We start from the raw sequence: 25,889 nt of genomic DNA on the forward strand, positions 1-25,889 counted from the left end.
TACTTGCGTTTGCTCAGTATCGGGTATACTTGCGTTTGCTCACTATGGGGTATACTTGTGTTTGCTCAGTATGGGGTATACTTGCGTTTGCTCAGTATCGGGTATACTTGCGTTTGCTCAGTATCGGGTATACTTGCGTTTGCTCACTATGGGGTATACTTGCGTTTGCTCACTATGGGGTATACTTGTGTTTGCTCAGTATGGGGTATACTTGTGTTTGCTCAGTATGCGGTATACTTGTGTTTGCTCAGTATGGGGTATACTTGTGTTTGCTCAGTATGGGGTATACTTGTGTTTGCTCAGTATGGGGTATACTTGTGTTTGCTCAGTATGGGGTATACTTGTGTAGTAGTCACTAAGTGACACAAAGCCTGTTTTTAGTAGGGCAGGTGCTTATATGATCTATGTATCACCTATGAGAGTGGATAGGGTCAGTGTATTTAGGGGGCTTTTCTGGGTCCTAACTTTGATGTCAATGGATTATGCTCTCTCTGGGTGTTACTTGGATAATAGTCACTAAGTGACACAAAACCTAGTTTTCATAGGGAAGATGTTTATATGATGTATGTATTTGCATTATCACCTATGAGAGTGGGTAGGGGCAGTGCATTCAGGGGGCTCCTGAGGGGTCTAATCCGCAAGTTAGAATCGTAACTTTGATATTATTTTGTTATGCTCAGACAGGGGTATGGTTGGGTAGTAGTCATTAAGTGACACAAAACTTATATTTCATATTTTTTCTTTGTTTTATTTAACATGGACATCCCCATAAGAGTTTGAATAATGAATAACAAAAAAGTGTCTAACTTCAGATGGGTATGCATACATGCATCCACACACAAACCCTCCCCGATGTTAGGACGTTCCATGTCGTCCTAATTTTGTTGGGCTTTAGTGCCGTTAGGACGGCATGGAACGTCCTAGCCATTTATTTAGCGCTTCCTGGAGGGGGTGCCTGGCATCATAGGCACGCCCCCTTGACCCGATCCCATCATTGAAATCTTGCGATCGCTTCTGATGTAGACAAATTAGGCCAGTCCCGAAAGGGTTAAAGCAACTGAAAGTTGAATTTGAGTGAGAAACACAACCATTTAACTATATGTATTTAAAGTGCACATTTTATTTCAATATATTTGTAACATTTGTTGTCACTGCTTTAAATAAAACAAATTTCTTATTTAAAGTGACATAAAACCCTTTTTTATTTCATGATTCAGATAGAGCTTGCAATTTTTAAGATGTTTCCAATTTATTTATATTATTTTGTTTTTGTTCTTTGTATCCTTTGTTGAAAGTATACATAGGTAGGTTTGGGAGCTGCTGATTGGTGGCTGCATGCACATATATTCCTCTTGTCATTAGCTTTAAGCTCGCTCCCACTAGTGCATTACTGCTCCTTCAACAAAGGATACCAAGATAATTACGCAAATTAGGTAACAGAAGTAAATAGGAAAGTTGTTTAAAAAGGTATATTCTGTCTAAATCATGAAAAGATTCGGGTTTCATGTCCCTTTAATCTTTACATCACTAATTCTGCCAGTCTTTATGATGAAAAGTCAGGATTTTCACAAGAGATATTATTCAGTATACAAGGAACAGTTGCAAATAATACACAGATTTCACCGCTTTCTTGTCTTCCTTTTTATAGTAGAATAAATAAGACTGCACAGGAATACCATGAGGTGAAAACTACATAACTTAGTCTCTCAGTCTCGTTATCAGGAGTCTCTCTGGGAATGGAAATAATAAATAACATTTATATGAATTTCGCGGTCTTTTTTTTTTTTTTTTTTGGAGGCTGCGTATTTTACCACACACAACCTTTCCCAGCATGCACTACGTAACCTCGCGAGATTTTTTTTTTTACTAACCTATAAATGGCGGGCGTTATGAGAATTTATTCTTTTTGTTACTGTAAGGTCTTGGAGATGGGTTACGGGTGAGTTTATTGAATCCTTCGCCATCCTTCCTCTCGGGGTTACTGTGTTCGGGATGGCGTCTATGGGGAGTGTTGGTGTTTTATTAGGATGCCTATATATATATATATTTTTTTTACCCATAGTGCTTGATTTAGCTGACACGTGTATGTGCGGTGCACTATAGTTTTACTGGTAACGGCTTATTTTAGGCATCTAAAGCCTTTATCAGTGTCCTGTCACATGGTCTTTTACCTTCTTGTAGTTATGATTAATATGCATCGTTAAGTCATAGGTTTTATAATGCAATGGTTAACTAATTTATAACGGTCTCAAACTTCTCTTTACTACCTTTCATAATGTGTGTATGTTTCTAGTTGGTGAATAACTGCCTAAGTCTACTGGTATATTGTTTGTTACATTAGGAATCTTGTCTGTAGCAAAAAAATTTCATGAGATTTTAAATGCACAAAACATGCAACACATTATGTCCCTTTAACGTGACTGGGGTTTAAAATTGTAGTATTCTTAGTACTGAGTGGTTAAGTTAATCTTAGAGCAATCAAAGGGACAGTATACACCATATTTATATAACTGCTTGTAATATAAACTACAATAAAGAATAAGATGCAGATACTGATGTAAATTTCCTGTATAAAACTGTTTACTTAGAAGCTTTCAGTTTAACTTTGTTGAAAAGTCAACTGGAAAGCCCACTGCAAGTGCCAAATAAGACCCCCCCCCCCTTTGCATGTGAAAAGACCCTTTAAACAGGAGCAAGCTGGAGTAGATATCTGTTATTCTCCTAAAATTTTGGGGCTTGGTTAGGAGTCATAAAATCAAAGCAATGCTTAAAAATAAGAAACTAAGTTTAAAAAAAAAAACATTATAGGCTATATAAATCTAAAAACATTTATGCAAAGAAAACATGAGTGTCCCTTTAAGTTATATTTTTTTTTATGGTTTATTAATGTATTTATTTTTTCCCAACAGAAATGAACTCAAGACCCAACCTAGTACTGCAGTTACTTAATACTGTCAATAGGCGGCGCTGCTTGCTTAAAGAATGAACCTTCTGACTGCTTTGGTCACTGTTTGCAGTTTTTGACTCCCTCCAGTCTGTATTTTTATCAGCAGAATGTCACAAACCAGGTGTGTTGTCATTTCAGTTTCATTAGTGCCCTGACTCGGAGCCAGTGATGTTTTGTTATCCCTGTCTGAATAATGATCTATGAGGGAAAATATGTTGACTGAGGCTCACAACAACGTGCGAAATATCAGAAGGCTGTGCTTGTTGGAATGGTCACGTGGTTTAGAATTATAAATATCAAAAGGAAAATAAAGAATAGTAAAGCAGAGGCAGGTTTTATCAGCCAGTGCACGGGTTATGAACTTTGGGGCTTGGTTAGGAGTCATAAAATCAAAGCAATGCTCAAAAATAAGCAACTATAAATTTTAAAAAAAAAGAACTTTATGGGCTCTATAAATCGTCAAAACATTTATGCAAAGAAAACATGAGTGTCCCCTTTAAATATGATATTTTTATGATTTATTAAAAATTTTAATTTTTTATTTTTTTTTTCCCCAACAGAAATGAACTCAAGACCCAACCTAGTACTGCAGTTACTTAATACTGTCAATAGGCGACGCCGCTTGCTTAAAGAATGAACCTTCTGACTGCTATGGTCACTGTCTGCAGTTTTTGACTCCCTCCAGTCTGTATTTTATCAGCAGAATGTCACAAACCAGGTGTGTTGTCATTTCAGTTTCATTAGTGCCCTGACTCAGAGCCAGTGATGTTTTGTTATCCCTGTCTGAATAATGACCTATGAGAGAAAATATGTTGACTGAGGCTCACAACAATGTGCGAAATATCAGAAGGCTGTGCTTGTTGGAATGGTCATGTGGTTTAGAATTAAATATCAAAAGGAAAATAAAGAATAGTAAAGCAGGCAGGTTTCCTTATCAGCCAGTGTACGGGTTATGAATAATTTTTCTTTCGTTATTTGGATAGGGCATGCAATTTTAAACGTTCCAATTTAAATCTATTTAATTTGCTTTATTCTCTTGGTATCCATTGTTGAAGCGGAAGTAATGTACTAAGAGCTAGCTGAAAGCAAATGAGACATATGTGCAGCTACCAATCAGCAGCTTCTACTTCAACAAAGAATATAAAGAACAATAATTATAATTGCATGCTCCATCAGAATGGTAGAAATGGCTTATGGTGCGCCCAAGTAAAATAAAACAAATATACATGATCCTGCCTCTGTTGTAAAATCTCTGGAAAGGCCTGAATACACTAAAAATAAAGCACAACGTGTACTGATTGTGAGACTCCAAGTCTTTCATGTCAGAGCATGTGATTATAAACTCCCTCGTTTACTTTTGCTAAGCAGGGACTTGTGCTTTCGGAGCTTGCCCATTTGTGGGGCACTAGACAGCAGCACTATTTCCTGCCATGTAGTGCCCCAGATTCCTACCTAGGTATGCATCAGCACAGACTATCATGGGAACAAAGCAGATTTGAGAACCATAAATTAGATATATTTTTTAAATAGTACTAAATATAAGTTTTGGGTTTTATAGGACTTTTATGCCTTTTTCGGGAAAAAAAAGTGGTTAAAGTGAAGGTAAAGTTCTTTCATTTTGAAGACATCCATGCATTCTTTATTATTTACATAAGCTAATCGCTAACTTTTCACTTTCTTTTATATTTTAAATATTATATACATTTATCCATCCCTACCGTTATGATGGTGACTCCGCCCTATCTGTATTTCCTGCTTTTCTGGTAAGTGATGTATAGAGCAGTCCCACCCGCTCTATACGTCACTCAAAAGTGCGTTCACGATGCTCCTTTGAACTGCGCATGCGCAAATTGCTGATTTCACCCTCCACTCCACATGCGCAACTTGGCGAGTGCTGGAAATTCTAACTGCATACAGTTACGCATGCGGGAAACGGAAGCGTGCGTGTATTCCGATGTAAACAAAAAGCAGCGCATACCATCAAGGAGGCAAATGACGTGCAGTGACGGCCGCCTTACGGCCAGATTTTCAATTGGACTATGTAAAAACGTGACCTGACCGAGACAAAAAAGGGTTGAATTTGTATACCGTCAGAAATGGACTTATAAAGCAGATGACCTTTGTTTACAATAAGATTTATAAATATTGATGAATGAAACTCATACTGATTTGTATCATATAATAAAATACTAGATCAACATGAAGCTACATTTACCTAAATTGAATGTAAATTTTAATGAATGAGTTTTTTTTTGTTTTTTTTTTTATAAAACACTATTAAAAACGGGTGCTTCCATTCATTAAAATTTACATCTAAGTTTCTTTTTTTTTTTTTTTTTTTTTTTTTATTATTATATACTTTCCCTTTAGGAAACCCAGACCAGCCTCTGCCTGCAGCTCCTCTGTATTTGGCTTATCAATGACAAAACCGGCTTACGCCAATCGTTGCGTGGGCGCCTCGATGCGCGCGCCATGATTGGAGGAAGCCGGTTTAGTCATTGCTGAGGGAAGTACAGAGAAGCTGCAGGCAAAGGATCGCCAGGCTGGGTTTCCTAAAGAAAAAGGAAGTATAAAAAAAAATATGCTGCAATGTAAAGTTTCATGAATGAAAGTGCCCCTGTTAAAGGGACACTGTAAGTAAATATTTTCTATGCCTGTTACTAACTAACTACCCCAAATACGCTTTTTATCAATAGCATTTCATTAACATATCTCTACCGTTTATCAGAAATCTTGTCTGCAAATTTAATTGTTTTCCAAACCCACTCCGTTGGGTATCCTTTGCTCTGTACCAATCCGTTTACAATACCTAGGTTCCAAAATGGCGCTTTAAACACAAAGTTATTGGTTTAAGTATTTTGAACATGCAGTGCTGAAAATAGTGGGCAGGATAACGTGACATCATTGGACGAATAAAAGATATAACTTTTAGAACGTTATGAAACTGTTTTGGAGAAAATATAGGTCATTAGGTTTTAATGAATGCTTATTAACTTTAATATGTTAGTTGTTTAGCTTAAAAATTATAACAGAAAGTAATCCTTTAATAGTAGTTTAAAAAAACAGGCACTTATTCAACTTTACATGTTCTTTAAAATGGTTAAAGGGACAGTCTAGGCCAAAATAAACTTTCATGATTCAGATAGAGCATGTAATTTTAAACAATTTTCCAATTTACTTTTATCACCAATTTTGCTTTGTTCTCTTGGTATTCTTAGTTGAAAGCTTAAAGTGAAGGTAAACTTATTTATGCCTATCCAGGATTTCATTGGTTTCACAAAATCAATATCACTTTCATGATTCTTTCTAAATCCAATTACAAACCGAGTTATCATCATTATCGTTCCATTTGCGATTGTACACAAATGCAACCCTTAATTTGTATTTTTTTTTTTTTTGCTGCCGATCACATTTCTGTAGCAGCCAATTGAATTTCTGGCCGTTAGGTGCCCGTCAGTGCACGTCATCCGCATATTTGACCATGTGCGCATGCGCTATTGTTGGCTTCCGTGAGCGTTCACGATTCGTGCATGCGTATTCCAAATATTCAGGAATCCATCATAGAACTTGCCCATTCTCGCTTGCGCAGAACACTGTAAAATCGGCAATTGGCGCATGCGCTGTTTCACTGAGCCTCGTGAACGCGCTTTAGGAAGACGTAGAAAGCGGGTGGGACCGCTCTCTATGTCAAACACAAGAAAAGCCGGAACTGGTGTGTGGGAGGAGTTAGAGATCGCATAGGTAGGGAGATAACAATGTAAAAATAAGAAAATTGTGAAAAAAAAAAGTTAGCGATTAGATTAGGGTAATATTAAAGGATGCATTCCTGTATTTCATATGCTGAAACTTAACCTTCACTTTAATCTAGGAGGTTCATATGATAATTTCTTAGACCTTGAAGCCCACCTCTTTCAGATTGCATTTTAACAGTTTTTCACCACTAGAGGGTGTTCACATATTTCATATAGTTAACACTGCTTGTGCACGTGAAGTAATCCGGGAGCAGGCACTGATTGGCTAGACAGCAAGTCTGTCAAAAGAACTGAAAAAGGGCAGTTTGCAGAGGCTTAGATACAAGATAATCAGAGGTTAAAAGTATATTATAACTGTTGGTTTTGCAAAACTGGGAAATGGGTAATAAAGGAATTATCTATCTTTTAAAACAATAAAAATTCTGGTGTAGATTGTCCCTTTAAGAACTCCTGGTCAAGCTGTTTCTAAGGACCATTAAATACCTTAGAATTGCTTAATCTGCAAATGTACAAGACAATGCAATGGCTGTCCATAAATAAAAAAGAGCAGTGTATTTTTCTGACACGTGTTTACACTGAGCTTTTGCACATACTAGTTCTGGTGCATGTCTTTAAATACACTTTATAACTGACAGCCGCTTATTAGATGATCAAGACTACTTGGCTATTAAAGGGGTATGTCCCTAGAGTGCAAAACAATTTATTTTTCTTAAAATGGGTTAACTGTTTAAACAATTTTTGTCTGCAAATAATTTGCAATGCTTAGGGGACTGAATATTTCCCTGTGAATAAGCAGATGTGTTTATTTACATGGGGATAATGCATTCTACTGAAGTTTGTCATGGGCACTGCTAAGTTGTAACCTGTTCCTCATCTCCTGTGCTGGGGCCAGTTAGTAACACAGGTTTGAGTTACTACAGTAAATGTTTTATTCTAAAGCCATTCTGTAGTTTCACTTAAAGGGACACTCGTCAAAATTAAACTTTCATTATTTGGAGAGCAGCAAATTTAACTACTTTCCAATTTATTTCCATTGATGTCTATTTTTTTATATTTAGACTTTGTCCCCAGCTCCTACTGAGCATGTGCATGAATTCACACTATACACATATATACATTTGTGATTGGTGATGGCTGTCACATGATATAGGAGCAGTGAAAATAGATTTATTTTTTTTTCTGAAATTCTGTTATGTCTACTGATTTGTAGTTCAGGCTAAGTGCTATTGAATTGTCTTTCATGCATTTGTTTATTATGCAAGTCTACTGTATTTACTGGTCCTTTAAAGGGCCATTATAGTGATACAATGAACTAATTAGATTTGGGTTTTATCACTAGTGATGCAAAGCTGTCTAACCCCTGTAAACTGGGTAACATAGTTAAAGGGACAGTCTACACCAGAATTTGTTTACAAAGATAGATAATCCATTTATTACCCAAACCCTAGTTTTGCACAAGTTATATAAATACTTTTTACCTCTGATTACCTTGTATCTAGGCCTCTGCAAACTGCCCCTTATTTAAGTTCTTTTGACTGACTTGCATTTTAGCCGATCAGAGCTGGCTCACCTGAACTCCACGTGCGTGAGCAGTGTTACCTATAACACACATGAACTAACACCCTCTAGTGGTGAAAAACTATCAAAATGCTGTGAGAAGAGGCGGCCTTCAAGGGCTTAGAAATTAGCATATGAACCTCCTAGGTTTAACTTTCAACTAAGAATACCAAGAGTGCAAAGCAAAATTGTTTAAAATTACATTCTCTATCTGAAACATGAGTTTATTTTGGACTAGACTGTCCCTTTAAAGGTAGTCTACAATATTTTTTTAAAAAAAGATGGATAATCCCTTTATTACCCATTTCCCAGTTTTGCATAAGTTAAATTAATATACTTTAAATTGTGTCTAAGCATCTTCTGACAGCCCCCTGATCACATGACTATTGACTTGCATTTCAGCCAATTAGTGCTGTTGTGCTGACTCTTAATAACTCCATGGGCGTCAACAGTTATCTATATGGCCCACATGAACTGGCACTCTCCTGTTGTGAAAAGCTAATAATAAAAAAAATAAAGCATGTGATAAGAGGCTGTCTGTAGTGGCTTAGAAACAGGCAGACATTTTGAGGGTTAAATGTTATAAATTATATTAATATAACAATGTTGGTTGTGAAAAGCTGGGGACTGGGTAGTAAAGACGTTTTATCTTTTTAAACCATAACCATTTTGGTGACTGTCCAACTGTTTCAATGTAGACAAATTGAAATCACGCGATCGTGCACAAGATCGTGATTTCAATTATTGGATCGGGTCTGGGAGCGTCCCTATAACTTTACTTTTTTTTTTTTTTTTTCCCTCTCCCCCCCCAACAACCTTAGGGAGGGGTAGCACCTTCAACAGTTCTGCGCATCTAATGAAGTGGAAAGACTGTGGTTCTGGGAAATTCACCTGACATCTTACGTGGAGATCTAAGTTCTCTTGACCCAGTGTTTAAGGATGTGACAAGTCCCTGGCATTGTGTACTGCATGGCTACATGATACAAGGTAAAGTGAATAGCAGTGTCTTCTAGCTGCAGACTTAGGAGCCGCTGATGTATTGTTATCCCTGTCTGACTCATCTGCTATGAGCGGAAAACCTATTTACTGAGGCTCCTGCTAAGCAAATGCTTGTTCTGTAGACTTGAGGTTACAAGTCTGGGTGGGGTTAGATTTCACACATGTCTCATTGTTTGGCAAGTTCTTGTAAATTGTCATAGGGCGTGTAACGTACACTGTTTTTTAGAAGCTTGCCAATATAATCAGTGTAATGCCTGCAGCTGTTAGTCTTTTGTTGATGAAATTGCATTATATAAATCTCAATAAGCCATTAAGTGATCTTGTTAGGAACTAGAACACAAATTACCATTAGTGAAACTGCACGTCAACCAAAACTAAATATCTCCCCTTTAGTGCCAAATGGCTGTAGGCCAAAGCAATTTAACTGGTCACGAATTGCATTTCATGATTTAGGAACAATTTACTTAGTTCTCCAATTTAATGTTCTTGAACCTACCTTGATATGCTGGTGACTGTTGGATCTCTTTCTCTCCAATAAGAAGATTCACCAGTTAATAATAAACATGGAGGTACAAACATCTGCTGCATCTATGAAGCATGTAGTCAGTGGCTTGTTCTCTCATCCACCTCAAGACTCACAGCCTATCATAACGGCCTCAGTGGGGGTGGCTGGACCATGTCATCTGCTTCAGTAGAAACTGTTGGAGCATTAAGTGCCAGTGTACTGGAGGCTATTGATTCAAATTCTTTGTTGTATTCAGAAGCGGTTACATACAATATACTAGTTGGTATTATCCCTACAGTGATCTGCTATAATTTGTGCCTTTTAATTCTTATTTGAAACTTAAAAAAAACTACTTTTGAGTTTTAAATACTTTCCAACTTAGGTGTATATGGCAACTAGTTGGCATACTGAGGTATGCTCAGAAGCCTGCACATGTCTTGAGCAGTGCTCCATCTAAGACCAAATTTTTGAGTGGCCCAGCAGTAAAAAGTTAATGGGGGGAACACTACCCAATCCAGTCTGCAAGGTATGGTTTTGTAATTAACTGCTGGGCCGCTCACAAAATGTGCCCTTAGAGGGAACACTGGTCTTGAGCTGGTTGCTACAGGCAAAAGTATAACTTAACAATGGCTTCAAGATGGTACTTGACAGAAGTAAATTCATACTGATTACTCATTTTGTATAAACAATGATCTTGTCCCGTTACAGTAGTTTTATTTAGATGTAGTGATTAGTGTCAAACTGCCTCACTCAATATGTTTCTGCTGTTTGGCCTCATTGGCAGTGTTTTTAAATTAAGCATTGCTTTAACTTTGGTGCTTTGCTATAATTTTTATTTTTCTTCTAGGTGCCGTTAGGTTCGTCTGAGAGAAGATGGCTTAATGAAATGTTACACACTAATAAAGATTTATTAACAAACGAGGCTTGTGTCACAGTGCTTGGCTTTTATGCAGTCTGAAGTTTATATCATGGGACGTGTGCTGAGATTTGTGGGTGGTGTGATGTTAAGCTCCTTTATGGTATAGTCTGACTTCATTTTGGTGTCATGTTTCAATGTGAATCATTAAGCAGGTTCATCTCATTGTTTCTTAAGATGTTAACCCTTTACTACACACTGCATTGCAGAAACTTACTGTCTCATGTTAAAGGTGCATGGAAATTGACATTAAAGCTGATTATAAAATTAAACATTTATCATTCTGTTAAGTTTGCAAAGCTTTGTTTACTTTCATTAAAGGGACCCTCAAGTCGAAATTACTCTTGTCGTATTCAGAGAGCAGAAATTTTAAATAACTTTCCAATTTACTTCCATTAACAATGTGCAGTCCTTTATATATGTTAACTTTTTGAGTCCCCAGCTCCTACTGAGCATGTACAAGAATTCACAGAATAAACTTATATGCATTTGTGATTGTCTAACTCACATTGTACAGGTGTGCAATTTTGATTGGCTGATTTGTCACGTGGTACAGGGAGTGGAAATGGACAACTTTTAAAATTAGTAGAAAAAAATTACTACTCATTTGAAGTTCAGTCTAAGTGCTATTATCTTGCATCATTTGGATATGCAAATCGGTTTACTGGTCCTTTACCAAATTTTGCAGCAGTTCTAATGAAAATGCAAATTTAATTTGCTGTGGCTTTTTTCTGCCCTTCATGCTAAAGGGTTAAACACTGTTTTGTGTGTACACTAATTAAGCTCTTGACAATGGCCTTAGTGTATTGACAATTTTTCACAGCTAGTGTCATAACATTGTGCTCACCTCTTTGGAGTTATTTGAGTCAACACTGGCTAGAATGCAAGTCAAAAGAACTGAAATAAGGGGCAGTCTGCAGAGGCATAGATACAAGGTAATCAGAGGTAAAAAATCTTTTTCTTTCTCTATTGGTATCTTTATTTTATAAACCTATCAGTTTCTAACCATATAATCTCATTGGAAGCTCAAGATTTTGCCAGCCACTTCAATAACAAAATTGACTCCATCAGATATGAAATAAGCTCTCAACTTACTACCAATCTCCCACCCCCTCAAAAGCTCACCATCATCCAAATACCCTTAAGTTTATCTCTTTGCCCCTGTTACCGAGTAAGAAGTTCCTGCCCTTATACTGTCCTCCCAATTCACTACCTGTTCCCCCTCCCTCTCTTCTATCTTCACCCCCATGCTCGCACATATTTTCAACCTCTTCCTCAACACTGATATATTTCCCTCATCTCTAAAACATGCACTGGTCACACCTATCAATAAAATCTTCCCTCAATCCAACCTCCCCATCCACCTACTGTCCTATTTCCCTACTCCCTCTTGCCTCCAAGCTCCTCGAAAAGCTATTTTATGCACGTCTATCCCATTTCCTTATATTTAACTCTTCTTGACCCACTGCAATCTGGATTTTGTCCCCATCACTCCACAGACAGTAATTGTCAAGGTTACCATCGACCTAATTACAGCAAAATTCAAAGGCCATTTCTCTCTGCTTATCCTCCTTGACATGTCTGCAGCCTTTGACACTGTTGACCAACCGTACCTTTAGTGTAGCCTTTTCTGGAGCATCCACTGCCCTGTTACCACTTTTTGTTGGGGTACCTCAAGGCTCTGTTGTTGTCTCTTTTTAATCTACACATCATTAGGTTCCTTAAAGTCCCATGGGTTTCAATTTCATTTGTATGCCAATGACACCCAAATCTACCGCTCTGCACCAGACCTACTTCCTTACTAACCTGTGTCACTAACTGTCTAACTCATCTCATCTTGGATGTTCTCTCACTACTTTAAGCTAAATATCTCCAAAACGTAACTATTTTTTTTTTTCCCCCCTTACAAAATCTCTAAAATTAAACAATTCTTTACACAAGACACAACTAAGATTTCTTTCTAATAACACGATGAGTCCACAGATCATCTAATTACTATTGGGAATATCACTCCTGCCCATCAGGAGGCAGTAAAACTGTTAAATATCACCTCCCTTCCCGCCAACCCTAGTCATTCAAGTTAGGTGTCTGGAACGATTCTTCAATCAAGAGTTTATTATTATACTTTATTTATTAAGCGCCAACATATTCCGCAGCGCTGTCCATGGATACAATTCATTTAAATAAAACAATACAAGACTTGTAAGAGACAGGACAAAATTTACAAACACATACAGGAGGGATTGAGGGCCCTATTCCCGTGGGAACTTACAATCTAGAAGGGTAGGAGGTTGGGAAACAGGAGGTGAGGACTGCAAGTTTGAGAAGGATGTTAATACAGAGTTAGATGAGGGAAATGTTAGGTAAGTGAAATTAATTTATTATTGAGTTGGGTGGTAGGCTTCCCTGAACAGAAAAGTCTTCAGGGAGCATTTAAAGGAAGAAAGGTTAGGGCAAAGCCTGACAGCACGAGGGAGAGAGTTCCAGAGGGTAGGTGCTGCACGACAGAAGTCCTGCAGTCTAGCATGAGAGGAGGTGATAGTTGCGGATGCAAGGAGCAGGTCATTGTTGGATCTTAGTGGACGGGCTGGAGTATACTTGTGTATTAGAGAGGATAGGTAGAGGGGAGCGCCGTTGGTGAGAGTTTTGTATGTAAGGGTGAGAATTTTGAATTTAATTCTGCTGTGAATGGGGAGCCAATGAAGGTTACTCACAGAGAGGTGCAGCAGATACAGTTCTACGGGAAAGGTGGATCAGCCTGGCAGAGGCATTTAGGATGGATTGAAGGGGGGAGAGGCGGGAAAGAGGAAGGCCAGCGAGTAGGTTGTTGCAGTAGTCAAGTCGGGAGATAACAAGGGAGTGGATTATTTGCTTTGTGGTGTCAGCGCTCAGAAAAGGGCGAATTTTAGAAATATTGCGTAGATGATTGCGGCAGGATGTAGAAAGCAATTGGATATGGGGGATGAAGGATAAGTTTGAGTCAAGTGTGACTCCGAGGCAGCGGACTTGGGGCGATGGGGAAATGGTGATGCCGTCAACAGGGATAGAGAAGTCAGAAGTCGGTGTAGAGCTTGAGGGGGGGATGAGAAGGAGCTCAGTCTTGGACATGTTAATCTTTAGGTGGTGAGAGGCCATCCAGGAAGAAATACCAGATAAGCAGTTGCTGACATGAGAGAGGACAGAGGGAGAGAGAGCAGGGGTGGAAAGGTAGATCTGGGTGTCATCAGCATAGAGGTGATATTTGAAACCATAACTGTTGATAAGTTTACCTAGCGAAGAAGTATAGATGGAGAAGAGTAGAGGACCCAGAACAGATCCTTGAGGTACTCCAACAGACAGAGGCATAGGAGAGGAGGAGTCGCCGGCAAGTGACACAGAAAAAGACCTGTGAGAAAGATAGGAGTGAATCCAGGAAAGAGCGGTGTCACAGAGGCCAAAAGAGCTAAGGGTCTGTAGGAGGAGGGGGTGGTCAACTGTGTCGAAGGCAGCTGAGAGGTCAAGTAAGATGAGTATAGAGTAGTGGCCAATATTTTTAGCAGAGAGAAGATCGTTTGTGACCTTGGTAAGGGCAGTCTCAGTTGAGTGTTTTGGGCGGAATCCGGATTGCAGTGGGTCAAGCAAGGAGTTGGCGGACAGGAAGTGGGTTAGGCGATTGTAAACTAATTTTTCAAGGAGTTTTGATGTTAGTGGAAGCAGTGATATGGGGCGGTAGCTTTCAGGAGAATTAGGGTTGAGGGAGGGTTTTTTGAGTATGGGAGTGACTTTTGCGTGTTTGAAGGAAGATGGGAATGAGCCGGTAGAGAGAGATAGGTTGAAGATGTGGGTAAGAGCAGGAGTGAGGGTGGAAGATAGGGAGGGAATTAGATGGGAAGGGATAGGGTCGAGTGGGCAGGTAGTGAGGCGTGAGGAAGATAGTAAGGAAGAAACTTCATTCTCAGTGGTTGGATGGAAGTTACAGAGGGTGGCAGAGGGAGTAATTGGGCCTGTTGGAGTATTGCAGGTTGGTGCTGGGATGTTGCTTCGGATAGTATGTGTTTTGTTTAAAAAGTAGTCAGCCAGGTCTTGAGCACTAAAGACAGGCGGGGGTGGTGGAGCAGGTGGGTAGAGGAGAGAGTTAAAGGTGGAGAAGAGTCGTTTAGGGTTTGAGGAAAGAGTAGATATGAGAGAAGTAAGTTTGTTTGGCTAAGTGAAGGGCGGAGGTGTATGAACGAAGAATAAACTTATAGTGTATGAAATCAGGTTCAGAGTGAGTTTTCCTCCAGACACGCTCGGCAGTACGGGAGCATTTTTGCAAATAGCGTGTTTGCTGAGCATGCCAGGGCTGTAACTGACGGCGTGGTGTTTTGCGCAGCTGGGGAGGGGCAAGTGTGTCTAATGCAGAGGAGAGAGTTTTGTTATAGTGGTCTGTAGCGAGATCAGGGCAGGTTATAGTGGAGGTGTGAGGGAGGAGATTTTGAATGATTTTTGAAAATTGGAGCGGATCCACAGCATGTGTATTTCTACAGGTGCGGGGGCGGGATGGAGAAGTGGGTTTAGTTGTTGCATTAATATTATAGGTGACCAAGTGATGGTCTGAAATGGGAAAAGGGCGACAGGTGGTGTCAGATATAGAGCAGAGGTAGGAAAATACCAGGTCGATTGAGTGTCCATCACGGTGAGTCGGGAATGGGGTGGATTGTGAGAGACCGAAGGAGGATGTGAGTGAAAGAAGTTTAGAGGCAGCAGGGGCAGATGGGTTGTCAATGGGAATGTTGAAGTCCCCAAGAATTAGGGTTGGTATATTTGAAGAGAGAAAGTGAGGAAGCCAGGCAGCGAAGTTGTCAAAGAATTGGGAGGTTGGTCCAGGAGGGCGATAGATGACTGCCACTTTTAGGGATAGGGGGGAGAACAGACGAATACAGTGGACTTCAAAGGAAGAGAAGGAAAGAGATGGGATTGGAGGTAGGTATTGATAAGTGCAGGAGGGGGAGAGCAGGATGCCAACACCGCCGCCACGTTTCTCACCTTGCCTAGGAGTATGGCTAAAGTGAAGACCACCGTGTGTGAGAGCAGCAATGGAAACAGTGTCAGAAGGAGATAGCCAGGTTTCTGTAATTGCTAAAATGGCGAAAGCATTTGATATAAACAAATATGTGTTGTTTTTACTCCAGGGTGTAGCTGTAGCCCATTTCAGTCTCTTCAGAAGAGCAGTGGTGGCTTTAAAGCAAAGGGAACTTGTTGGACATAATTCTCACTGCGCCTGCCTTATATTTAACCTCTTAACAACTGAGGACGTACAGGGTACGTCTTCCAAAAAAAAAAAAAAAAAATTATACCCTTAACGACCGAGGACGTACCCTGCATGTCCTAGTTCTCTGAAAGCGGTAGAAGCGATCCTGATCACTTTCAGCCGCTTTCTGGTTATTGCAGTGATGCCTCGATATATATGCAATAAAACATTTTTTAGCAGTCTGATGCGGAGAGCCTCTCTGCATCGGTGGGTGCCATCGATGCCTTTGATGCAGAGGGGGCGTGCACGGGTAGGGAGCGGGTGGGAACCGCTACACTGCAGAAAATATTGAAGAAGAGGGGGGGGGGGTATAAAAATGATCTGTGGGAGGGGGGGCAAGCTACACTACAGAAAAAAAATATTTCTTTATAAAGACACGATGAGTCCACGGATTTCATCCTTGTGGGATTACGCCTCCTGGTCAGCAGCAGGAGGAGGCAAAGAGCACCACAGCAGAGCTGTATATATATATATATATATATATATATATGCTACCATTCCAGTCATTCTCTTTGCCTACTTTAGTGATAGGAAGAGGTAAAGTGAGGTGTTAGTATAGATTCTTAAATCAAGAGTTTTTTTTTATTTTTGAAGTAGTGCCAGAGAGTGCTGCTTTGTTCTAGGGTGTAGCTGTAATCCATATCAGTCTCTACAGTAGAGCATTTGGTGGCTTTAGAGCAATGGGAACTTGTGGGACATAATTCTCACTTCGCCTCCTATATATTGAATGCTGCCCTTATCAAGAAAACCTTAGGGATATTTACAAAGAATTTTTGTTATATCCCAGGTCCTTGGGAGGGAGAGGACCTCTTACACCTGAGACTGCCTTACTGTCCGGCAAAAAATGAGATAAGTGCTGACTTTATTTCTGGGGAGTGGAAGCAAGCTCAGAAACAAGTTAGGCACTTTATTTTTATTTATTTTTATTTATTTTTTATATTTATTCCTCATTCAATTTGGGGTTAATCCTCTTAGATGGTTTAGGGGACAGTTGGACTCACTGCTGTGTGAGCTAATAATGCAATCTTACTGTGTGGTGTTTTACACATGTATATGGCATATATGGGACTGACTGCTGATCTGTACATTACAGATTACTAACGGCTGCCACGCAGTTTAACCCCTTAACGACGCATGTCGTACAGGGTACGTCACACACAAACTGTTTTTTAAAGACCAGTGACGTACCCTGTACGTCGTTAAGGGTTTCAAGCGGCTGGAAGCGATCATGATCGCTTCCAGCCGCTTTCAAGGTATTGCAGTGATGCCTCGATATTGAGGCATCACTGCAATACCTTTTTTGGCACACCGATGCAGAGAGGGCCACTCTGCATCGGCCAGCGATGGTGCCGATCGTTGGTGGGTGGGAGCCATTTCAGGGAGGCGGGTGGGTGGCCCATCGCTGGGGAACTTCCAACTGGCCAGCAGATATGTCGGCTGCGCGGGAGGTGATGGGTGGGTGCGCGCGCACCCGCGATCTAGCACAGAACCACTAAACATTTGAAAGTGCTGGGCAGTGGGAGAGAGGGTGGTGGGTGGCAGAGGAGGAGGGGGGGTTACTATCAAAAGCGATCTGGGAGGGGAAGGGGGAAGGTATGGAGGGGAGCAGCTACACTACAGAAAAAGTGAGGTTTTTTTTATTAAAAAATTACATTTTATTGCAAAGTGGGTACTGGCAGCTATCTGCCAGTACCCAAAATGGTGGGGAATAGTTAGTGGGGGGAGGGTTAGAGAGGTCTTTGGTGGGGATCAGGGAGTTTGGAGGCTAAGGGGGGATCCTACACAGCAGAATATGATTTTTTTTTTTTTTTTTAAATAAATAAAAAAAAAAAATTATTTTAGTACTGGCAGTCTTTCTGCCAGTACTTAAGATGGCGGGGACAATTGTGGGGTAGGGGAGGGAAGAGAGCTATTTGGGAGCGATCAGGGGGTGTGATGTGTCAGGTAGGAGGCTGTTCTCTACATTAAAGCTAAAATTAACCCTACAAGCTACCTAATTAACCCAGTCACTGCTGGGCATAATACAAGTGTGGTGCGCAGCGGCATTTAGCGGCCTTCTAATTACCAAAAAGTAATGCCAAAGCCATATATGTCTGCTATTTCTGAACAAAGGGGATCCCAGAGAAGCATTTACAACCATGTGTGCTATAATTGCACAAGCTGTTTGTAAATAATTTCAGTGAGAAACCCAAAGTTAGTGAAAAAGTGAACGATTTTTTTTTATTTGTTCGCATTTGGCAGTGAAATGGTTGCATGAAATATATCAAAATGGGCCTAGATCAATACTTTGGGTTGTCTACTACCCTAAAGCTAAAATTAACCCTAAAGCTAAAATTAACCCTAGAAGCTCCCTAATTAACCCTTTCACTGCTGGGCATAATACACGTGTGGTGCGCAGTGGCATTTAGCGGCCTTCTAATTACCAAAAAGCAAGCCAAAGCCATATATGTCTGCTATCTCTGAACAAAGGGGATCCCAGAGAAACATTTAAAACCATTTGTGCCATAACTGCACAAATTGTTTGTAAATAATTTCAGTGAGAAACCTAAAGTTTGTGAAATAATTTGTGAAAAAGTGAACAATATTTTTTATTTGATCGCATTTGGCGGTGAAATGGTGGCATAAAATATACCAAAATTGGCCTAGATCAATACTTTGGGATGTCTTCTAAAAAAAAATATATACATGTCAAGGGATATTCAGGGATTCCTAAAAGATATCAGTGTTACAATGTAACTAGCGCTAATTTTGAAAAAAAAGTGGTTTGGAAATAGCAAAGTGCTACTTATATTTATGGCCCTATCACTTGCAAAAAAAGCAAAGAACATGTAAACATTGGGTATTTCTAAACTCAGGACAAAATTTAGAAACTATTTAGCATGGGTGTTTTTTGGTGGTTGTAGATGTGTAACAGATTTTGGAGGTCAAAGTTAGAAAAAGTGCGTTTTTTCCATTTTTTCCTCATATTTTATAATTTTTTTAATAGTAAATTATAAGATGATTAAAATAATGGTATCTTTAGAAAGTCCATTTAATGGCGAGAAAAATGGTATATAATATGTGTGGGTACAGTAAATGAGTAAGAGGGAAATTACAGCTAAACACAAACACCGCAGAAATGTAAAAATAGCCCTGGTCCTTAAGAGAAAGAAATTGAAAAATGGCCTTATCCTTAAGGGGTTAAAGGTTTACAGGGCTGACAGCTACCCATTGCATTGTGCATAGTGAGAACAGTCTGTTGTGGGTTTCCCTCCCGGCGCTTTCTGTGCATGAGCATTCACAGATGCTACTTCTGTTGTATAGATTTGTAAGGCTGCAACTTGGTCCTCTCTTCATACTTTTTACAAATTTGATACCTTTGTTTCGGCTGTGGCTGTTTTTGGGAGAAGGGTACTAGCAGTGGTGCCTTGCGTTTAGGTTCCCTGTCTTGTCCCTCCCTTTTCATCCGTGTACTCTAGCTTTTGGTATTGTATCCCACAAGTAAGGATGAAATCCGTGGACTCATCGTGTCTTTAAAAAGAAAATTTATGCTTACCTGAGATAAATTTGATTCTTTTTAGACACGATGAGTCCACGGCCCGCCCTGTTCTATGAGACAGGTTATTAATTTTTGTAAACTTCAGACACCTCTGCACCTTGGCTTTTCCTTTCTCTTCCTAACTTCGGTCGACTGACTGGAGTGGGAGGGAAGGGAGGAGCTATATATACAGCTCTGCTGTGGTGCTCTTTGCCTCCTCCTGCTGACCAGGAGGCGAAATCCGTGGACTCTCTGTGTCTAAAAAGAAACAAATTTATCAGGTAAGCATAAATTTTCTTTCTATTGTAAACTGGGTACTGGCAGACAGCTGCCAGTACCCAAGATGGCTACCAATAAGTTAGAGAGCTGTTTGGGGGGGGATCTTACAGAGCAGCATATGTAAATGCTTAAATATTTATTTAAAAAAAAAAATCAAAGATGGCTTTTATTTTAGTACTGGCAGACTTTCTGCCAGTACTTAACATGGCGGGGACAATTGTGGGGTGGGAGAGGGAAGAGAGCTGTTTGGGAGGGATCAGGGGGTGTAATGTGTCAGGTGGGAGGCTGATCTCTACACTAAAGCTAAAATTAACCCTACAAGCTACCTAATTAACCCCTTCACTGCTAGCCATAATACACGTGTGATGTGCAGCGGCATTTAGAAGCCTTCTAATTACCAAAAAGCAACGCCAAAGCCATATATGTCTGCTATTTCTGAACAAAGGGGATCCCAGAGAAGCATTTACAACCATTTGTGCCATAATTGCACAAGCTGTTTGTAAATTTCAGTGAGAAACCTAAACTTTGTGAAAAAGCGAACAATTTTTTTTAATTTGATCGCATTTGGCGGTGAAATGGTGGCATGAAATATACCAAAATGGGCCTAGATCAATACTTGGTGTTGTCTACTACACTAAAATTAACCCTACATGCTCCCTAATTAACCCCTTCACTGCTGGGCATAATACACGTGTGGTGCGAAGCATTTACAACCATTTGTGCTATAATTGCACAAGCTGTTTGTAAATAATTTCAGTGAGAAACCTAAAGTTTGTGAAAAAGTGAACGTTTTCATGCTACCATTTCACGGTGAAATGGTGGCATGAAATATACCAAAATGGGCCTAGATCAATACTTTGGGTTGTCTACTAAAACAAAATATATACATGTCAAGGGCTATTCAGGGATTCCTATCCGATATCAGTGTCCCAATGTAACTATAGCTAATTTAAAATAAAAAAAAAATGGTTTGGAAATAGAAAAGTGCTACTTGTACTTATTTCCCTATAACTTGCAAAAAAAATGGGCGGGTCTTCTCTGGGATCCCCTACAGAAATTGCAGATATTTATGGCTGTGGCATTACTTTTTGGTAATTAGAAGGCCTCTAAATGCAGCTGAGCACCACATTTGTATTAGGCCCAGCAGTGAAGGGGTTAATTGGGGAGCTTGTAGGGTTAATTTTAGCTTTAGTGTAGAGATCCGCCTCCCACCTGACACATCCCACTTCCCAATCCCTCCCAAACAGCTCTCTTCCCTCCCCCGTCCCACAATTGTCCCCACCATCTTAAAGGGCCACTAAACCCAAAATCTTTCTTTCATGATTCAGATAGAGAATAGAAATTTAAACAACATTACAATTTACTTCCATTATTTATTTTGCTTCATTTTTTTGATATCCTTAGTTGAAGAAAAAGCAATGCACATGGTGAGCCAATCACACGAGGCTTCTATGTGCAGCAACCAATCAGCAGCTACTGAGCATATCTAGATATGCTTTTCAGCAAAGAATATCAAGTGAATAAAATAAATTAGATAATATAAGTAAATTAGAAAGATGTTTAAAATTGCATTCTCTTTCTAAATCATAAAAGAAAAAATGTGGGTGTCATGTCCCTTTAAGTACTGGCAGAAAGTCTGCCAGTACTAAAATAAAAGGTTTTTGTTTGTGTTTTTTTAATAATAATAATATTCAAATGTGTAGAATCCCCCCCCCCCCCCAAATAGCTCTCTAACCCTCCCCCTACTAACTATGCACAACCATTTTGGGTACTGGCAGCTGTCTGCCAGTACCCACTTTGCAATAAAATGTGTCCCTTTTTTTTTTTTTTTTTACTTTTTCTGTAGTGTAGCTGCCCCCTCCCCGATCCTGTTGTCAGATTTATTTTTCCCTCTGCCATCTCACACCCACCACCCTCTCCAACCACTTACAATTTTTCAATGTGAATTGAATTGCGTCCAGATCGCGGGCGCTCGCACACCCCCATCCCCCGCACGCACCCGCCAGGCATTTCACATTGCTAGCCGGAAGCCTACCAGCGATGGGCCTCCCTGCAGCTGCTCCCACCCACTAACGATCGGCACCATCGCTGGCCGATGCAAAGAGGGACACAGAGTGTCCCTCTGCATCGGTGTGTCAAAAAAGGTATTGCAGTGATGCCTCAATATCGAGGCATCACGGCAATACCTTGAAAGCGGCTGGAAGCGATCGAAACCCCTAACGTCGTACAGGGTACGTCGCTGGTCTTTAAAGACCAGTTTGTGTCTGACGTACGACGTTGGTTGTTAAGAGGTTAAAGGGACAGTAAACATTTTCTTAGTACAAGATATTTTTGTTGCTATAGAATAAACATATCAGCCAAGGCTTAGGGCCCAATTCTATTAAACTCTCTGGGCCTGGTGAAATTCTTTAAGAATCCTCACCAGTACTGCTATTTCCCTGGTGGAATGATCTAAAGCCACTTTTTACCTTGAAAACAGGGTGTCTTGCATATACTGCATTTTTGTATGGTAAGGCTATGCATACATTTCAAAAGTGCACAATGAAAATCGTAATCTAAAAACCGTAGAAAATTAATAATTGAACCATTCACGCACAAAGACACTGGATACATTTGTATTGTTAATGTGCATCAAAAATTGTAACAAAATTCTTTGATAAAGAAAGTACTTTATAAAAAATGTAAACTGAGTATGTAAAGTATGCAGAAATAAATTGTATTAAATATGCACAGCTTAAATCGCAATTTAGGTACACTGGGGGCGAGATTACATATGCGGCGCAGGTTGAAACTCACGTCACTAGTAAATTCACCTTGCACATCGGGGAATCACATAAACACCGCCGGCAGTTCATAAACTGCCGTAAGTCGGATAAACTAGCGATTTCCAGAAATGTGCATAAATACACATTTCTGGAGTCGCCAGTGATTTACGGCAGTTTAGAAACTGCTGGGGCATAGCAAAAAAAAAAAAAAGTTAAATCTCCCGTAAAAGTCTAACCCGCCTCCCAAAAATAAACATTTTCGTTCTACAGATCTCACGTTTTTTTTCTTGCAGCTTAAAAGGTGGTGAGCTTTTATCAAAATACTCAAAACGCGTATTATTCTGTAAGGAAAGCCTATGCGTGCAAAAATAACAATGAACTGAAAACAGCGTGATTTGTATTAGGCGTAATATTAAAGTTTAAACGTACTCTGGGTTCTCCCTGTAGATTAAGTCCTCTATTGCAAACTTTTACGTAACAGGGAGCTCTCGTTCTTTCTACGGGGAGACATCTCACCACTCACAAGGACAGCAACTTTTTATATAGAATTCCATGAGAGCCGCCCCTGCGAGTGCAAAACCTTTTCTAGACTGGCGATTATTTTCAGAATTGGCCCCTTAATATTTTTACAAATTTACATCCTTTTTACTGCAATAGTTGTTCAATGACCAAACTCCACCCACCATTTGCCTTATTTGGAGGAGCCAATCTGGATGTTAGTCTGCAGACAACAAGGCTAGTCGCAGTCATAAAGTTAATATAAAATGCATTGTTTTGCAGCTACTGTATCTGATAAATCCAATTACTGACATATGTGTAACAGAGTTAGCCTTGAGAGGTCAGCAGGTACATTTCAAGGTATGAGAGTCAAACATTGCCCCATTTTTAGAGCTAAATTACATGAAAAGGCATCAAAATAAACAATCAAAATATATTGCAAAGTTGTTTCAATGCACATAACTAAACCTTTTATATAAAAATATCAAGGTGTTTATGTCTCTTTAAGTCGTGTGCAGCCTGCCTGGCACTTCTGGGTTTCTGGGGCATGGTTAATTCACCACGCATGGGCTTGATGACATCACCAGGATCCCTAGATTCCTCTGTTGATATTGAGATTTGGGGGGTAAGTGCAGGGGGGCTGTAATGACGATACAGGGTTGTCATCTATACTTAATATATTGTGTGGATAATGCTCATGATTCTTAAATCACACTTTAATGGTTAAAGGGACATTAAAGTACAAACAGAATATGTTCTAATGTGCAAGAATATTTAATCATTGTACTAATGCTTCTATAAAAGTCATTTTTAACTAAATTGAAAGTCTTTAAATTGCACATTTTAGGGGGGAACTTCCGGGCGGCGGCCATGTTAGGTTGCAACTCTGGGAACTGGAGCATTTGCTAAACCTAATCTACCAAATATCTGTAAATATTTGAGACATCTAATATTTTTATTAGTGTATTTTGCTTTCCTAGAAGTTGAGGATTCAACGCAACTATTTATTTTCACTCCAGTCCCAGTGTTCCGGGACAAATAGAGGTCTTAGGTGGAAGGGAGAGGACCTCACAGAAACCCCCCTCGGCGGTAACGCTCCTGCATCCGCTGAGTAAGCAATGTTCTCTTGCTTGTCACTGCGTTTTCCCCTACCCAGCTTATCTACCTAATATGGAGACTGCTACTTTTCTTAATGCGATCACTACCTTATTGGATAACCACCGCATGGCTTTCCTCCGGACTATCCACAAGGCATTCAGCCCCTCCTCTAATATCTGCTTTACAGAGAGTCCCATCACTGAGCATGGAGCTGCGCAGAATTTGGTTGGCGCTCCCGAAGCGCCCCAGCAATCAATATCAACTTTGCCTCTGACTTACTGCACTATGGATGTGGACGGCCTGGCTCTGCCTGGTCCCATGCAGGATTTGCCCGATCTACCGCTCCAACAAGATGGCGCCCACCCGACAGTAAGTGATCCGGCTCTTCTAAATGAAGTGAATGATTATGGGGAAATATCTGGGACTGGGCTATACAGAGTTTTTTTTTTTTGTCAGACTCAATACGCTTAAAACAAAAGGCAGACAACAGCTACAATAAATCTGCCAGAAAACAACGGAAGCAGCCATAGGTTGGAGTTAAGCCACATCAAGTCACACAGTGGCATAGACTAACAGAAAACACGGCATGGAGAGGGATAAGCAAGAAGTGTTAATCGGGACTGATGCTTTTGGGAACTGATTGGTAATATTGAACTAGTGTGATCTGTTGTAAGATGATACTTCTACCTTGTGACACTACCATCAGTATGAGTCCTGAAATGGATACACAGGTTATTGGGTCCTTGAAGACTTTGTCTGAGACTCCCCTAATAGTTATAGACTGCACCTACCTACACACCTTTGCGTTTTGCGTACTGTGTACTTCCAGCCCTAGCAGTGTGAGGGGACTTTTGGCACCCATATGTTTTCTAACTTGGAAGATTCTTAAAAACTGATCACAGCAGTGGCACCTGCTTAAACACAGTTAAACCTGTCATAGATGGTAGACATGCTATCCTGTAATAATTTATCACATTGTGTCTATATATATATATATATATATATAGTGACTCTACCTTTTCAGAATATCTAGCTTCTATCGTAAGAAGGGTCTGTATCGTAGCTCCTCAAGTTCATTATGCTTTGAGTGGACTTATTGGCGGTTATAGAGAACTGTTTTGCTATAACTATAAAGTGTTATGTGTGATAGGTGGTTACTCATGTTTGCTTAAAGTCTCCTAGTTATACACCAACACAATAGGCATTAAAATTATTACTCAAGTAGCTTAGGGAGGTTAAACATAAAACTTTTAGGAACTATACACCTATAAATATAGTTGTCTTGCCTGTCGCTTGGACATAGGGCCCGTGTCTGGGTGACAGGGTATAAAAATTTACAAATTGGTGGAAAAACCATACTCCATAATTTCATTATGAAGCCTAATTTAATTATTGACATAGATACACTCTAGATATTTTAATTATTTCTATTTCTCCCTAACTAGGAAGGCAGATGTGCCTGAAAGTTCAAGATTTCATTGAGGAAGTTTTGAGGGTCATGATAGGTGGAGGATGGTGGCTGGCCCCTACTTTTATATATAGTTCTCTGACCTGTTTTATTCTGATAAAAATACAAGTAGGACTTGTATTGCCAGCTTGCTCCAAGGTTCTTGTCCCCCCATTAATGTACTCTGGCAATAGTTGAGTTCGCCCGGAGGCAAATTTTGCGGGTTATCTTGCAAATACCGCTATTTCAATGTTTATTTATATTTACTATTTACATCAGAGAACTTATAGAAGTTTTATATCTTTTTATCTTCATATTGAGACCGTTGTGTTATAGGCTT

At 39.8% G+C, this 25,889-nt stretch overlaps 1 long non-coding RNA gene across 1 annotated transcript; it reads left to right on the top strand.

Annotated features, from left to right (window-relative positions):
• Positions 1-1,890: 1,890 nt before the first annotated feature.
• LOC128655892 (uncharacterized) lies at positions 1,891-10,681 on the top strand. The gene is made up of 5 exons (XR_008401935.1): positions 1,891-1,939; positions 2,910-3,068; positions 3,508-3,665; positions 9,078-9,243; positions 10,608-10,681. It is a non-coding gene; the product is annotated as an uncharacterized LOC128655892 (long non-coding RNA).
• Positions 10,682-25,889: the final 15,208 nt, after the last annotated feature.

The sequence above is a fragment of the Bombina bombina genome, chromosome 1 (genome assembly GCF_027579735.1).
Source record: "Bombina bombina isolate aBomBom1 chromosome 1, aBomBom1.pri, whole genome shotgun sequence".
Classification (NCBI taxonomy): Eukaryota; Metazoa; Chordata; class Amphibia; order Anura; family Bombinatoridae; genus Bombina; species Bombina bombina.